This window comes from Hirundo rustica, chromosome 3 (genome assembly GCF_015227805.2).
Source record: "Hirundo rustica isolate bHirRus1 chromosome 3, bHirRus1.pri.v3, whole genome shotgun sequence".
In the NCBI taxonomy this organism is placed as follows: Eukaryota; Metazoa; Chordata; class Aves; order Passeriformes; family Hirundinidae; genus Hirundo; species Hirundo rustica.
The window spans coordinates 71931392-71941504 of NC_053452.1; the positions used below are offsets into that span (position 1 = coordinate 71931392).

Consider the following 10113-nt stretch of genomic DNA (forward strand, 5'->3'; position numbering starts at 1 on the left):
TGGAACTGGGCATGGTGGCAATGCTTCTGGAAGAGTGACACCCATATGGTGTCAAGAATGGACACTCAGCCCTACACAGTGGAGTACAACTGCAGACCCTGAAATGACTTCTGCCCAGCCTTCAAAGTAAAAAGAGAAGTGGAACATGGGGCCAACCGTGGAATGGAAAAAGCTACCAAGTTCAAGGAGGGCTGCAGGGAAAAAGGGTAGTAAGTTATAGTTTTTAACAATGAAGATCACTTTTAACTTCATATCCTGAATATCAGAAAGCCACTATCAAAATTCCAGAGCATCCAAAAAGAGGAGTGACCTATCAACTCCATTAAAAAGTGTTTTTAGGAATACTTGATGTGAAGGGACAGTATCTTTCCTAATATTACCTGGAACCAGCAAGTATTTAGTTTTAACGAATAGGGCGCATCCACACTGCCAAGGAGTGGCCCAAATTAACATATCTGTTATTATTATACAGTAGATTTATACATAAAGGCACATTCCCTTCTTTGCCCCATTCTCTGGGCCACAGGTTTTTCATGGTAACATTTCATCACTACCTTAGGTCATTCACTTTGACAAAAGCTGTCATTTTAATAGTTTTTGGTGCGATTGTGATATGAATTGAGACACAAGATTTAAAAAAAATCTGTTAGACTTCTCCATTTGTACAAGGCTTTTAGGAAAGTACTATTATTTAGTTATTGTTACTTTTAAGACATAGGTAATATCTTGTAAGCTTTCACCAGTCTCAAAGGAATGAATTTCGCAAATAAAGCCACAAGAAACAAAATCTGCGATGACAATTCGCATTTATGTAATAATTTTCAAAAACACAATCTCGACCATTAAGAAGAACATTTCCAAACTTATCAGTTAAACACACAGCATTGAATTTCCATCACAGTCACAAGACTTAAAACTTGTTATTATTAGGTGCTTTAGCAAACTCTTAACAGCTGCTGAGAACATGAGCATTTCTACAGCTATTGGCAAGATCTAGCAGGTTTGAAAATCAGGAAAATGAGATCCAGCAATGATGTTTTTTAGTCTCAAACCTTTCCAAAAAAGTCATAAACAATCATTCATGTAATTTGCAGTTAAACTGTCCATTGTACCACTCTGCTTCTTCTTATGTAGTTACATATTATGCTGTAATCTTTTAATTCGACAAGGGGAAAAGTTACCAGAGAGCTTTAAAATTCCCATTGTGGAACAGCTGTTTATCAGTGTGTGTATTTCTGAAATTGCATTTGCTGCTCTTTAAAAGTTACTTATTTCAAACTGAAATTGATGGAATCATCTTTTTCACTTCCATCCTAAATGCTTTACAAGAGCTACAGAGTGTTTTAATTTGTTATATTCGCTATACTGGCTTACCTAATTTATGTAAAATTGTTTCCTCTTTTGAAGTGTTTGATAAAGTTTCATTTGAAGGATGCAGTGTCCCACATACATTTATTACTATAGAAAAACTTTAAAAAAATTATACTGCTAGCAATAGAATCCATGAGAACACTTCAGGTTTGAAAATACTTTCAGATAATCTATTTGGTTCTTATTTGTCTTAAAGAAATCACATATTTAGAGGAGAGAGAGGTATATTTTGCAAATTGTTATACTCCATCTGGAACTAGCATTTCATATTTACTAACTGATGCAAAAGAGAGTTCACCTGAACATGAGAGCTAGGACTCCACTTAATGTGTCATCCGTGATTATCACTTGGAAGTCACTGAGTTTATTGGAGACAACTACTGTGTGAAAAGGACAGTAGAGACACTATTAACCATGTCATTTAAATTGTTTGAGCTGGCATCATGCCCAAGACTTTCAGATCCGTGTATCAACACACTTGTTGCTGACAAGGACTCATTTTAGGGGGGAGACGAGGAACTCCCTCCAAACCGAGTATGCTGTAGAGATTTCTACAATAATTCATGAGAATAAACAGTATTATTCAGTCTTTGTATTTTTGATTCCTAGACAAGAGATCGACAAAACAATGACAAATAAATGAAAGACTCTGTTCTTACTAAGAAACAAAAAAAGGGAGAAAGCATTTTTTCAATTTTCATTTAAAATGACTTGAATTCGCATTTTACAAGCATATTTTACTGGTAACTGCGATGCTGACAAACTAACAAAGACACCGCACTCAATCACTTGCTCTGCCAAATTTTATGATCCCGTATCTCTCCCACCCTTGCCTCCTCCACAGGATCTCTTGCTTTCACTTCATTAAGCCTGTAGGAAGGAGAAAACCTCTGGTGGCTGGACACAGTTTGTCTTCAAAACTAGTGAGAGTAACTTTATTTAACTTCTGGCAAGAACCATGCCGCAAAATAACATGACATTTGGAAAAGATGCAATTAAGAAGATACCAGGATAATTTTACCCCCAATTCATACCAAAATAATTACTAACCTCTTTGATGGAAACAACCTACATGTTAAGTTAAGCGTGCTACTTCCACTGTAGAAAACAGTCAGAACAGAAACGTTTTCATTGTACTCTTTCCTAAGCTATGTCCTGATTAAGAAAAGAAAGGCTATCCCGTTTTTTGGAGGGGAGGAATTCATTAGTTTAACAAGCCATCTCAGTGCGTAAAAGCAGCTAATCTCTTTGCTAAAAAATCCTGTGCTTTCCAGTATGCACACCGTGTCCAGCAACAACTCGGCAGTCTCCTGTTTATCACTTCCCAGCATGGGTGTGCTGGCTCTGTGGGCCTGAGCAAACACCCAGGTACTCACAGCACACGAGGACAGGATGTAAGTGCTGGGGGAGAGGCTCTCTTACCTTCCACAAACTGTCCTTTGCCGTCTTCAAGTGAAGATCTGGAAACACAAATCCAAACCCCCTAAATTAAGAGCACAACCAGCAGCCAGCCACGCTTCTCTGCCGCACCCCCCCGCCCTCCAGATCACTTTCCCACCGCTTGCACTGCAAACAGCAACTTTCCCGTGGCATTTATTTTTTACTGGTGAGCCATAAAATCGGCTGCTTGTCCAATTAATGCAAGCATCATTATTTTCATTTACCTTTCACCGTCTCAAGTGAAGGAAAGAAGGGGGGGGACGACAGGAAAGCAAATGCATAAAAGAAGCTTCAGAAACATGAGTTTCAACTCATTTACGAGCCCAGATAAAGGTTAATAGTTAAACTCCTTCCTCTCCCTCCCACCCTCACAATTATTGATGCCCTTCAAGAAATGAAATATTTTTTGTTCTCATTTACCAGAGGCTAGACAAACTGTCAACATCTCCACTTTATTTACGGGTTAAGCAAGAGCAGTTCCTCAAACACCAACATTTTTTACGTTAATCCTGGAGAGAATCCACTTCTCTAAAACTACAAAATTTGCCAACTTCTGTAGTATTTATTTTTAACGAACGAGAGCAAGAGCCTTGAGCTATCCTCCGCTGAGGAGGGGAAGGGGGAAAGTGCAGCTCCACTCTCCCAACTTTAAAGCGCTTTCCCCCCACCTTCCCACACCACTCAGCCCCTGATCACTCTCCATCCTACCACCCCTTTCGCCCCAAAAGTTTCCCCTCCCGATCCCCCACCTGCTCCGCGTCCAGTGGGATTTCAAGGGAGGGAACAAAACTTTGCGAAGTGGTTCCTTTTCGGCGACTTCTTCAACCCGTCTGGAGACTTAAACCTGAAAAACAAACACCTCTATTGAATGCAAACTAAGCTTTGGGGGTTGCCGAGTTAATTCCTCGGCAGACGGCTACTCTCAGTGTCTGGTTACACAAACATACCTACAGACAGGTTGGAGGGGAGTCCTTCAGGAAACAAGGAGAGGCGGGGGAAGGAAATAAAATCAAAATAGGCAGAAATGCTGGAGTGAGTGACTCCGGGGGGCAGCGGGGTAAGTAAGCTGGAGAGAGGGATGACTCGCAGCTGGAGACAGGTTTAATACGCGGCAGTTACGGGGAGACTCAAAGCAAGGGCCAATGCGGGCAGGCTCTGAGACCCCAGAGGTCTCGACAGGGGATGGGGGGAAGGGAGGGGGAGTCCTTTCGAGTGGCGGTGATAACAACTTTTTACGGACAACCTAAATAAAACAAAGGAAGGCACAAACCCTGCCGGCCGCGGAGGCGCGGGCGAGAAGCGGGCTGCTCCGGGGGCGGGCGGCTCCGCGCCCTCCTCACCGGCACCTCCTGCCCCGGCCGTGCCCCGCCAGCCCCTCGCCGCCGCCCCGCTTACCTGCCGCTGCCCCCGGGCCCTCGCAGCATCGCGCCGGGCACAAAGGGGCGGCGGGGCAGGACCGCGCCGACAGCCCTGGGAGGCGCGGCGGTAAGAGCAGCGGTGAGAGCGCTGACAGCCGCGGCGAGCAGGGAAATTTGGGAAAAAAAAAAAAAAAAAATAGTTACGAGGGAAAAAAAAAGGAGGTGGAGAGACGACCACCCTAATAAGCCGTCGTGATCATGCTGGGGAGGCGAGTCCCTCCCCCCGGGGGCAGCGCTGCGGGGCGCGCTCCTGCCCTGCCCTGCCTGAGGGGGACGCGGCGGAGGGGAGGAGGGGGAGCCGCCCGCCCTGCCCGGCCCGGCCCGGCCCGGCCCGGCCCAGTCCGGTCTCCAGGGACGGGTGCGAGTGCGGCTGCGGGGGGAGATGCCGGCGGTGCGGGATGCAGGAGGGAAGGGGAGAGAAGGCGGCGCGGGGCGCCCCTGCCGCAGCGGGCGGGGAGGGGGCACCGCGGCCCTCAGGAATTATCCACACACACCCCCGCCTCCCGCTGCTCGCCCCCCGTGCGGCCGGGCTGCTCCCCGGCTGGCACATGGCTCCTGCCGCCACCCCCAAAAGGGTTTCGGGAGTCGCTTCACTTTCACTTTGGCCCCGCCAAGGGGCTCCCGGGGGCCGCGGCAGCTGACAGGAGCCCTGGCAGCGAGGGGCTCACCCGCTGCCCCGCGCCTTCCCCGGCTCCCGAGGGGGATGAGGGGCAGAGCTCAGCCCCCTCCGCATCCCTTCTCAGGGTGCCGGGCCGCCCTCGGGCCCCTTGCAGCGGGGCGCTGTCAGGAGCGGCTGTGCTTCTGTCAGCCTTCCTTTCGCTTTTACGTAGGAGGAAAAAGAGAATAATGAAAATATAGCCGGGTCCGTGGGAGTTCGGGGCTGGGGAATTGCATGCAACGCTGCAGCAGAGGGGTGTGGCAGGGGGGACTGATAGGAGTGAGGCATTTGAGAGCCGCAGACAAGCACGCTTTTTCTGTTTTCTGGTGGGACTAATCCTACATGCATCCTGCCCTGCAACCTGCTTGATCCCTTATATCAGTCCATCTAAAGGGGTTGGTGAAAATCCCACTGGAGAGCCAGAGCCATGCCTTGCACATGGAGGGTCTCCTTGAGCAATCTCCAGCATCTGGCAGGGTGATGTGGAGGTGCCTTTCCATGCTTACCACCAAAACACTCTGTACCCACATTTATGGGCACAGACTGCTCAGTACCCCACCAACAGCATGTCCAGTCTCCCACAATGAGCACCAGGGATGGATCTGGTCCAACAGTATTATTTTTGAGCTCAGAAGAAGTATTTCCAAGGTGGGAGGCATGCTCTATATATCAGACACTGTTGCATCCCTACTTCATTTGGAAAGAGCAATTAAAAAGGAGAAGGGAATTACAACTTCTGTCTTGCTGTCCTCTTCTGCTGTAGGCACTTGCTGTTACGGACATGGCCCTCTTGATGTGATTTTTCCATAAATATCCCTGGTCTTAATGTTGATTCCTTGAGGGGAGAGAGCCCGAAGAGAGCAGTAGCCTCCCCAGAGAAGCTCTCCATGTGCCTCCTGTGAAATGCCCATCGCCTGCCTGATGCTTGTGGGCAGGTGGTCATTGACCACGTAACGGAACTCGTAGCTTCCAGTGTTTCCCAAAAGACACAGCAGCACTTACTGCACCAATTACGGCCACACGTGCCCGGCACAGAGGCAGCCTTGTGCTGGGTGAGTCAACTGGCATGGAGTCCTGGCTTTTATGTAAGTTTTTTCTCTTTGGCCTTCTCTCAACAGTCATCAAACATGGCACAACACATGTTCATAACTTTTAATGAGCTGGCCTGTAACCATCTTCACCCAAGCCCTTGTCACAAGCACGGCAGCAATCCCTGGGTTTTCCTGAAGCTTGGCTGATGCTGGTGCCGACAATTAGGCTGCATGCGCTGTGAAACGCTAGCACATGCTCATGCTTTGTTCCTCTGCACCTCAGCCTGCTCTCCCCAAATGTCTGACATGTTTTACTCGGCATGAACAAGCAAAATATAATTACAGTGGGGTTTGGGGTTTTTATTTTCAGTGCACAACTAGATAAAAGATTACCACACAGAATATACATTCCAGTTTTGACAACAAAGTGCCAGCACCACACAATTTGGTATTCTGTCATGAGGTTTCTGGTTCGGAACTACAACTGTTAGCTTTGAGTTTTGCGTTAAATGGAACAAAGACAACCATGACATTGGTGTTTGCATTTGTTTCTTCTTTTTTTCTTTAGTGTTTATCATAAGGCAACAAGAAGCACTAATAAATCAGACTGTGAACAAATGCTCTCTCAAAACTCACCCAGTTCATGAGCATTATTCTGAGTATTATTCTGTTATTCTGAGTATTTGCTAACTTGAAAATTAAATTGCCATTTGAGACTATTCCATATTCCATAATATTCAACATCTTTCCTCATTTTTCAATTACAAGGCCAACTTTGACCCCCTTAATCCCTGTTTTTTTCTGTTACAAACTGCCATGAAGTCAAGAGCATTTGAGAACAAGCTACTGCTAACTGGCAAAATGTGGCAGAATCTGTCCCCAGTTACATAGTTCCTCTCACCCTGTCTCCAGTGACAGCATGCTTACTACTCAGGAACAATGACCCGAAGTTAAGAAAGAAAACATTTTACAATAAGAGAAATATAGGGAAACAGTAGCCTAATTTACCAAATAAGAATAGTGAGATGTCATCCCTGAAAAGAGTCAGGAGTAATCCAGATAAAAGAGGAGAGAATGAAGAGATGATCAGGCAGTCATTTGGGCCTATTTTCTGATGCTGCCCAAAGATGAAATCTGTCCTAACAAAGCTGAGCAAAGGCCTGAAATAATGTTATCTTACCTCTCCTCTCCTTCCCACTACTACATTTCTATCAAGCTCTTTTACCTTTGGATGCTTGGAAGACAAAGGAAAGGGGCAGAAAATACAGAAAGTGAGAGGAAGGAACATTACTTTTATTATTATTATTATTTAAAAAGAGGCACAAATTTATTTAGATGTTGTCACACTTTCATCACAGGACATTTTAATTTAAATATGTGCAATTAAATGAACATCAGTTGTACTGATGAAAGGCTAGAATTAAAGGAATATCTAGTTAAGCTTCCACTGAGTGCCCATGACATTTTAAGTAAGTTGGGTAACTTTATTTCTTGGTTTTTTTCAACATCAAAATACTGTTCTCAAACAAGAGAAACACGTTTTTAAAATCAACTGACTCATAGGCTTTCCATCCTCCAAATTACAGGGAGGAGTGCCGCCCAGCAGTAAAAATATTTCAATAATCAATAGCAGAATAATCCGAGGCAACCAACCTGCATTTGCTTGTCAAGGTACGCAGAGAACATCTGCCAGGGTGCTGAGGTGTGAAGGGAGGAATGAGCAAACTCAAAACTATCCCTTTATGTAGTTTTCACAATATTCTAATTTACCAACATTTGTAAGCAAAAAAACCAACCAACCAACCAACCAAAAATCAACCAAACAAAAAACCAACACCCCCCCCCCCAAAAAAAAAAAAACAACCACCAAACCCACAAAACAAAAAAAAGAAACAGGAGGAAAGGACAAATTAAAATGTATACCTGGCACACATTTTTGTTTACAAACACTTGAAAACTCTGTTTGTGATTTAAGTAGTTCTGAGGTTATTTATGTTAATGGTATGCATGAGTCTAAATGGCATCCTGTTCTGAAAAAAGAGCTGAAGGAAAAGTGCTTTGGGGCAATCTACATCCTTTTTTGTCCTTCGGCCATGACAACTGAAATGGAGAAAATGTGACAAAAGTGGTGCTGTGTGAGGTGGGCTGGCTGGATTAAATACTGTGTGGAATGGTGGTCTTCCACAATGGGAATTGGGAAGAGCTTTCTCTTCCTGAACTAGACAGACTTCTTTTCAGCTGGGGCAGGATATTGTACCTTACTTTTTCTGTACAAGGTAAATAATATTTCTCTGTAAAGCAGTCACTGTGTCACAATGGTTGGAAGCATGGTTGTTTTCAGGTTTGTAACCTGCATCAGCAATCTCACCTTGAAAATATATGATTCAAGGTGGCAGAGTGTGGCTAAGGAATTTCAATCAGCAGAGGAACTGGTATTGAAGTGCAGTCTCTACTGAGGGAGAAATAAATGTATTAGAATCCTAGAAATTTGCTGCTTATTTTTCTTTTATGCTTCAAACAGCCTGGATTTACTGATGGTATTTTCTTTCAGGGTACAAGCCCCCTGCTCTTTTCCTTTTTTTCTTGCCTCGAAGAGATGGGTGTTTGGAAGGGCCAAGAAATATTGTTGCAGGTCTGTAAGGGCAGTTGATGAGTATCAGTGGTTGCTCTTGGGTTTACTTAATTTGAAATTTAAAAACAAACAAAACAAACAAACAAACAAAACAAAACAAAACAAAACAGTTGAATCACCGTATTTATCCAGACTACTTAGAAGACTGGATGTGCAAGCACTATCTGATAGTGCCCAGATGTGGCAAATTAAAATTATTCTTACTAAATGTTAAAGAACAAAAATAAGGGTGGAACATTTCTCTTTGTAGTTTTCAAGAAATTTTATGCTGGCACTCTTTCCTAGTTCCACTAAAACCAAATTCAAGTCCCAAAATTAGTATGGAAATATAAAGGTTTCCTGTAGTGACTACTTGAATTGGAAGAGAAAGTCAAACTGACTCAGCTACCTATGAAGACCTAGACAAATGTTTGTGGTTGTTTTGAATAGAATGAAGAGATGATGGTTTAAACATTACACATTGTTATTTAAGCAGTAGGTTTAATATTTTCAAAAGCTTTCCAATCCCATCTTCAAAAACCTAAAGACTTAATATTTTTCTGACACTAAAATGAAATATACTAATTCACATAGATGCCATAATAACATGAAGATAAGGGTAGAACTTTATTTGATTTGTTCTACTTATATTTTAGTGTCATATTCAATGCTTCTATTCCGTGAATTCTGTTCCTTGCCGCTCGCAAGCTAGACTAAAAGCTGTCCAGGAAAGAAAGCTGCCTCTGGGAGAGATTTAAAAACATGGTAATGGTCATACTAGCTCAATCCAAGGGGTATTCAGTCTCAAATTATGACTACTAGTGGCTACTTCTGGGGAAGATGCAAAAAAATGCCAAAAATAACATTTCTAGATTAATCACATTTCTTCCTAAACATTCAGCTACTTAGGCTTAGAAATGAAGAATTGGTTTACTTTCTAATGTAATAATATAAAAATATTATTATTTTCATTTAAATGTATAACTCTCTCTATCCTTCTATATTTTTTCCTTTAATTCCATCAAAACCTTGCTTTTAATGGCATCTGATGACAGTGTTCCACAAGTTAACTCTCCCTTGTGCAGAAAATTCCTAAGATCTCTTTTCCATTTCCTCTTGTCTTGTTTATGTATTACTCATACAAGTCATGAGGGCCAAGAAGTTCCTAAACTATCTTCTACTACACCCGTTTTATTTTACACATCTGTGTTATTCATCTTATCCTCAGATTATCCCATACTCCCCAAAGCAGCCAGTGGTCTTTCCAAACACCAGTTTTGTGCAGATCACTGACAATTCAAGGTGCTTTTCCCTGAGCCATTCTATTTTGCTCTTTTCTTTTCGAGATTCCATTTCTGGCAGGGGTTTCCCTCTGATCTACATGACAACAAAGCTTATGTAAATCTTTCTCCCACGCCTGCCTCAGCTTTCCATTGCTATCCAATATTTAATTAGCTTCCTTTACTGTCGCTGCCCTTTGACTAGAGGTTTTCACTGTATCATCCACAGCGATGTCCAGATTTCCATCCTGAGTCACTAGAACAAACTGAGAAGCAGATCAGTGAATGTGTTGTTCAAGTCTTA

General features: G+C 43.4%; 1 long non-coding RNA gene across 1 annotated transcript; it reads right to left on the bottom strand.

The window, feature by feature from the left end:
• Window positions 1-2162: 2162 nt before the first annotated feature.
• On the bottom strand, window positions 2163-4282 carry LOC120750863 (uncharacterized). The gene is made up of 4 exons (XR_005700174.1): window positions 4207-4282; window positions 3561-3655; window positions 2794-2831; window positions 2163-2241 (listed from the first exon to the last, which is right to left on the bottom strand). It is a non-coding gene; the product is annotated as an uncharacterized LOC120750863 (long non-coding RNA).
• Window positions 4283-10113: the final 5831 nt, after the last annotated feature.